General features: G+C 42.5%; 2 non-coding genes across 2 annotated transcripts in view; one reads left to right on the top strand and one right to left on the bottom strand.

The window, feature by feature from the left end:
* Positions 1–3337: 3337 nt before the first annotated feature.
* LOC123687356 lies at positions 3338–3456 on the bottom strand. Its single transcript, XR_006749086.1, has one exon. It is a non-coding gene; the product is annotated as a 5S ribosomal RNA (ribosomal RNA).
* A 3661-nt stretch (positions 3457–7117) lies between these two features.
* LOC123687391 overlaps positions 7118–7500 on the top strand; it is a 1906-nt gene continuing 1523 nt past the window's right edge. Inside the window, exon 1 of the ribosomal RNA XR_006749119.1 lies at positions 7118–7500. This exon is cut by the window's right edge and continues 1523 nt beyond it. This is a non-coding gene — a ribosomal RNA (small subunit ribosomal RNA).

Here is a 7500-nt window from a genome sequence, read left to right as displayed (position 1 = left end):
CAGACCGATGCACAACGTAAATGACGATCGGGACCGGGGCGATCGGTCGTATCTGACACCGCCGGCTCGGTTCTAACATCGTCAATGAGTCGGGGTTGAAAAAAAGGACGTGAACATTATTCCTTATAAAAACCAAACCCGACCATGGATTTTGATTCTGATTGTTGATTATCGCTATTAGAACACATTAGGAGGCAACCAAATCAAATTTGAGAAAATTCCACGATCAGAAAATTTTTTTCGAAAAAAAAAAAAAAATTCGAGGACACCTCGGTCATGGCAAGTTATTTTCCACAATCCATTCCCCAATCGACGTACATCACAGAAAAAATCATCTCTCTAACTATCCTGGTTCAAAAGTTGTATCGGAACATTTTCACGTCGAAAATATATCTCTAAGTCCAGACCGATGCACCACGTAATCTCGGGCAGACCGATGCACAACGTAAATGACGATCGGGACCGGGGCGATCGGTCGTATCTGACACCGCCGGCTCGGTTCTAACATCGTCAATGAGTCGGGGTTGAAAAAAAGGACGTGAACATTTTTCCTTATAAAAATCAAACCCGATCATGGATTTTGATTCTGATTGTTGATTATCGCTATTAGAACATATAAGGAGGCAACCAAATCAAATTTGAGAAAATTCCACGATCAGAAAATTTTTTTCGAAAAAAAAAAAAAATCGTAATCACCTCGGTCATGGCGAGTTATTTTCCGTATTTCATTCCACAATCAACGTACAACATAGAAGAAATCATCTCTCTAACTATCCTGGTTCAAAAGTTGTATCGGAACATTTCACGTCGTAATATCTCGCCAAGTCCAGACCTCGGCGATAGGTAGTATCTGACACCGTCCGCTCGGGACTGACATCGACTTGGACTCGGGCTGATGATGGGGAGGCGTTTAAGGACGTGAACATTTTTCCTTATAAAAATTAAAGTCGACAATGAATATTGATTCTGATTACTGATTTACGCTTTAAAAACACATTAGAAGGCAACCAAATCGAATTTGAGAAAATTCCACGATCAGAAAATTTTTTTCGAAAAAAAAAAAAATCCGAAAAATATTTTTCGATTCCTATTACTGATTTACTCTTTTAGAACACATTAGGAGGCAACCAAATCAAATTTGAGAAAATTCCACAATCAGAAAATTTTTTTCGAAAAAAAAAAAAATTCGAGGACACCTCGGTCATGGCAAGTTATTTTCCACAATCCATTCCCCAATCGACGTACATCACAGAAAAAATCATCTCTCTAACTATCCTGGTTCAAAAGTTGTATCGGAACATTTTCACGTCGAAAATATATCTCTAAGTCCAGACCGATGCACAACGTAAACTAGGGCTGAACCGATGCACCACGTAATATCGGGCAGACCGATGCAGAACGTAAACTCGATCATACCGATGCTTCACGTAATCTCGATCTTACCGATGCACCACGTAAACAAGGGCAGACCGATGCAGAACGTAAAGTAGATCTTACCGATGCACCCCGTAATCTCGATCTTACCGATGCACCACGTAATCTCCATCTTACCGATGCACCACGTGAACTGGATCTTACCGATGCAGAACGTGAATTGGATCTTACCGATGCACCACGTAAACTCGATCATACCGATGCACCACGTAATCTCGGGCAGACCGATGCACAACGTGAATGACGATCGGGACCGGGGCGATCGGTCGTATCTGACACCGCCGGCTCGGTTCTAACATCGTCAATGAGTCGGGGTTGAAAAAAAGGACGTGAACATTTTTCCTTATAAAAATCAAACCCGATCATGGATTTTGATTCTGATTGTTGATTATCGCTATTAGAACATATAAGGAGGCAACCAAATCAAATTTGAGAAAATTCCACGATCAGAAAATTTTTTTCGAAAAAAAAAAAAAAATCGTAATCACCTCGGTCATGGCGAGTTATTTTCCGTATTTCATTCCACAATCAACGTACAACATAGAAGAAATCATCTCTCTAACTATCCTGGTTCAAAAGTTGTATCGGAACATTTCACGTCGTAATATCTCGCCAAGTCCAGACCTCGGCGATAGGTAGTATCTGACACCGTCCGCTCGGGACTGACATCGACTTGGACTCGGGCTGATGATGGGGAGGCGTTTAAGGACGTGAACATTTTTCCTTATAAAAATTAAAGTCGACAATGAATATTGATTCTGATTACTGATTTACGCTTTAAAAACACATTAGAAGGCAACCAAATCGAATTTGAGGAAATTCCACGATCAGAAAATTTTTTTCGAAAAAAAAAAAAATCCGAAAAATATTTTTCGATTCCTATTACTGATTTACTCTTTTAGAACACATTAGGAGGCAACCAAATCAAATTTGAGAAAATTCCACAATCAGAAAATTTTTTTCGAAAAAAAAAAAAATTCGAGGACACCTCGGTCATGGCAAGTTATTTTCCACAATCCATTCCCCAATCGACGTACATCACAGAAAAAATCATCTCTCTAACTATCCTGGTTCAAAAGTTGTATCGGAACATTTTCACGTCGAAAATATATCTCTAAGTCCAGACCGATGCACAACGTAAACTAGGGCTGAACCGATGCACCACGTAATATCGGGCAGACCGATGCAGAACGTAAACTCGATCATACCGATGCTTCACGTAATCTCGATCTTACCGATGCACCACGTAAACAAGGGCAGACCGATGCAGAACGTAAAGTAGATCTTACCGATGCACCACGTAATCTCGATCTTACCGATGCACCACGTAATCTCCATCTTACCGATGCACCACGTGAACTGGATCTTACCGATGCAGAACGTGAATTGGATCTTACCGATGCACCACGTAAACTCGATCTTACCGATGCACCACGTAATCTCAATCTTACCGATGCACCACGTGAACTGGATCTTACCGATGCAGAACGTGAATTGGATCTTACCGATGCACCACGTAAACTCGATCTTACCGATGCACCACGTAATCTCGATCTTACCGATGCACCACGTGAACTGGATCTTACCGATGCAGAACGTGAATTGGATCTTACCGATGCACCACGTAAACTCGATCTTACCGATGCACCACGTAATCTCAATCTCACCGATGCACCACGTGAACTGGATCTTACCGATGCAGAACGTGAATTGGATCTTACCGATGCACCACGTAATCTCGATCTTACCGATGCACCACGTAATCTCGATCTTACCGATGCACCACGTAATCTCAATCTTACCGATGCATCACGTAATCTCGATCTTACCGATGCAGAACGTAAACTCGATCATACCGATGCACCACGTTATCTCGGCAGACCGATGCAGAACGTAAAAAAAAAGCTTACAGCACGCGGTGTTCCCAAGCGGTCACCCATCCAAGTACTAACCGCGCCCGACGCTGCTTGGCTTCAGTGTTCTGACGAGAACTGGCAATTTCAGCGTGGTATGGCCGTAAACAACATATATTGCGATATTTTCTATGATATCTCACTTTTTGGGAGCGGAAAGGACGTGAACGTTTTTCCTCATAAAAAATGAAATAACTTTTGGATATTAATTCTGATTGTTGATTTAAGCTTTAAGAACACATTAGGACATATCTCAATGAAATTTGAGGGATTTCCGAAATCGAAAAATATTTTTCGAAAAAAAAAAAAAATCCCAGAAGACCTCGGTCATCTCAAGTTTATTTCCATATTCTATTACACAATCAACGTACATCACAAAAGGAACCATCTCTCTAACTATCACAGTTAAATTTTTGTATCGGAACATTTCACGTCGGAATATCTCGCTAAGTCCAGACCGGGGAGATCGGTCGCATCTGACACCGTCCGCTCCGGTCTAACATCGTCTTGGAGTCGGGGTAACGATGGAGAGGCGTTTAAGGACGTGAACATTTTTCCTTATAAAAATTAAAGTCGACAATGAATATTGATTCTGATTACTGATTTACTCTTTTAGAACACATTAGAAGGCAACGCAATCAGATTTGAGGAAATTTCAAGATCAGAAAATTTTTTTCGAAAAAAAAAAAAATTCAAGAACACCTGGGTCATGGCAAGTTATTTCCCACAATCCATTCCACAATCAACGTACAACATAGAAGAAATCATCTCTCTAACTATCCTGGTTCAAAAGTTGTATCGGAACATTTCACGTCGAAATACCTCGCCAAGTCCAGACCGGGGCGATAGGTAGTATCTGACACCGTCCGCTCGGGACTGACATCGACTTGGACTCGGGCTAATGATGGGGAGGCGTTTAAGGACGTGAACATTTTTCCTTATAAAAATTAAAGTCGACAATGAATATTGATTCTGATTACTGATTTACGCTTTAAAAACACATTAGAAGGCAACCAAATCAAATTTGAGGAAATTCCAAAATCAGAAAATTTTTTTTCAAAAAAAAAAAAATCCGAAAAATATTTTTCGATTCTGATTACTGATTTACTCTTTTAGAACACATTAGAAGGCAACGAAATCAAATTTGAGTAAAATCCAAAATCAGAAAATATTTTTCGAAAAAAAAAAAAAATTCGAGAACACCTCGGTCATGGCAAGTTATTTTCCACAATCCATTCCCCAATCAACGTACATCCCAGAAAAAATCATCTCTCTAACTATCCTGGTTCAAAAGTTGTATCGGAACATTTTCACGTCGAAAATATATCTCTAAGTCCAGACCGATGCAGAACGTAAACTCGATCATACCGATGCTTCACGTAATCTCGATCTTACCGATGCACAACGTAAACTAGATCACACCGATGCAGAACGTAAACTCGATCTCACCGATGCACCACGTGAACTGGATCTTACCGATGCAGAACGTGAATTGGATCTTACCGATGCACCACGTAAACTCGATCTTACCGATGCACCACGTAATCTCGATCTTACCGATGCACCACGTGAACTGGATCTTACCGATGCAGAACGTGAACTCGATCTTACCGATGCACCACGTAAACTAGGGCTGACCGATGCATCACGTAAACGACGATCGAGAGGCGCGAAAGGACGTGAACGTTTTTCATTATAAAAATTGAAATAAATGATAAATAATGATTCTGATTGTTGATTATCGTTTTTAATATGCATTAGTAGGCAACCAAATGAAATTTGAGGAAATTCCGATAACAGAAAATTTTTTCGAAAAAAAAAAAAATTCATGAAATCCTCGGTCATCGCAAAATATTTACCATATTCTGTTCGATAATCAACGTATATTTAAGAAGGAATCATATCTGTATCTATCTTGGTTCAAATTTTGTATCGGAACATTTTGACCAAAGTCCGAGCTTCGGCCGAAACAGACACCGCTGACCTGGCCTATCGATCGACCGAGAGTCGGGGATAGAGCGTAAGTGTTGTCTGGAGGGGAACCCTGTGCTCTCCTGACATATATAGGGAAGGTGGTCGCGTTGGGCGATGCAGAACGTTTGGATCGGGAATTATATTTTTGGTTCAGCTATTGGAATATGGTTTATTGTTGGTATATATTGGCGAAATAACGTTCTTACTGACTGGGGATATTCATAAAAATGAGTCCGGAGATTTTCAGATCGAAGTCCGAGTGATCCGACTTGGAAGGCGTGTTGGGTGGGTCGAGATGGCTTAGATCGATCAGACGAGGCGGGCTAAGTGTTGACGTCATGCATCGGTCCATTTTCAGATTGAGTCCGAGTAATCCGACTTTGAAAGAGTGTTGGGTGCGTCGAGACTGTTTAGATAGATCGGACGAGGCGGACTAGGTGTTAACGACATGCATCGGTATATTTTCTGATCGGAGTCCGAAGAAATCGGCCCTAGTAGGCGCAGCGGACGGTCGAGACGGCCTCGGTGGGTCGGATCGATCGGGAAAAGTTTGCTAAATCGTGTCTGGAGGGGAACCTTGGGTTCTCCTGACATATATAGGGGATAAGGTTTGGGTGAACGATTCTTCACGTAAAAGTTGAGTAATTTATTTTTCGATAAGCTTTTGGATATTGATGAGAAGTATATGTATATCTTCGATTAAAAGAATTCTTACCGTCTCGATGTATATTATATTAGATATATAAGAAATAGTTAACGTGATGCATCGGCCGATTTCCGGATCGGAGTTCGAGAGATGCGACTTTCGATGCGCGATGGGTGGATCGAGACGGCCTAGATCGATCGGACGAGGCGGACTAGGTGTTAACGACATGCATCGGCGGATTTTCTGATCGGAGTCCGAAGAAATCAGCTCTAGTAGGCGCGGCGAACGGTCGAAACGGCCTCGATCGATCGGACGAGGCGGACTAGGTGTTAACGACATGCATCGGCGGATTTTCTGATCGGAGTCCGAAGAAATCAGCTCTAGTAGGCGCGGCGAACGGTCGAAACGGCCTCGGTGGGTCGGATCGATCGGGAAAAGTTTGCTAAATCGTGTCTGGAGGGGAATCCGGGGTTCTCCTGACATATATAGAAGGGGTGGAGAATGGGTCCTGTCCTAGACTGTTTGGAGTTCTTTTTAGGATGATATTCAGTTGGTAAGTGGTAGACCCGAATCCGACCTCGGCGTTTGGGTACTGGCAAGGTGTGTTGGTTTCGGCTTTCGCATCTTGGGTCGCTTTCGTCAACCTCATGCAGCGAGGTCGCGGTCCGCTTCGTCTCTTTGTAGTCGAATGGCCTTTAAGCGACCAACCTTAAAATCGTGATCCTCTGCCCGTTGCGGGTTATGTTCACAAAAAATTTGCAACCACTCAATTCGTTCCGAGCGACAAATATTGTTGAATCTCGAATCACCGTGTCGTTATATTCACATGTATAGCGAAGGGTCGAGATGGAATGTGTATAAGAAATTAGTTGATAGCCGGGGGTTCGTATTATATATGGACGCCTTGGCGAGGGATTGTTTCTAGAAACTTTCTCATTTTTGATCGGTGTTTTGTCCGAGATGATGATGATGTATATATAGCTTGAGTCTCATGCTGACTGGGGGCTGTTACGTCGTTTCGTCGAGGACTTGCACTTACTGATGTGCGGCGCTAGTCGAAGTCAATCGACATGGCTAGTGCCACATGACGAGAGGCGAACGGGTTTGGCCATACCGGCAATCTCGTGGACCGATCGTATAAGCACGCAGTTCCCTGGTTGATCCTGCCAGTAGTCATATGCTTGTCTCAAAGATTAAGCCATGCATGTCTCAGTACAAGCCAAATTAAGGTGAAACCGCGAAAGGCTCATTAAATCAGTTATGGTTCCTTAGATCGTACCCACATTTACTTGGATAACTGTGGTAATTCTAGAGCTAATACATGCAAATAGAGCTCCGACCGGGAACGGAAGGAGCGCTTTTATTAGATCAAAACCAATAGGTGGCGGGTTCGCTCGTCATCGTACAATTTGGTGACTCTGAATAACTTTAAGCTGATCGCATGGTCTCGTACCGGCGACGCATCTTTCAAATGTCTGCCTTATCAACTGTCGATGGTAGGTTCTGCGCCTACCATGGTTGTTACGGGTAACG

The sequence above is a fragment of the Harmonia axyridis genome, chromosome X, assembly GCF_914767665.1.
Source record: "Harmonia axyridis chromosome X, icHarAxyr1.1, whole genome shotgun sequence".
In the NCBI taxonomy this organism is placed as follows: Eukaryota; Metazoa; Arthropoda; class Insecta; order Coleoptera; family Coccinellidae; genus Harmonia; species Harmonia axyridis.
The sequence above is the reverse complement of the archived record's forward strand: the minus strand, read 5'-3'. Positions and strand labels throughout refer to the sequence as shown.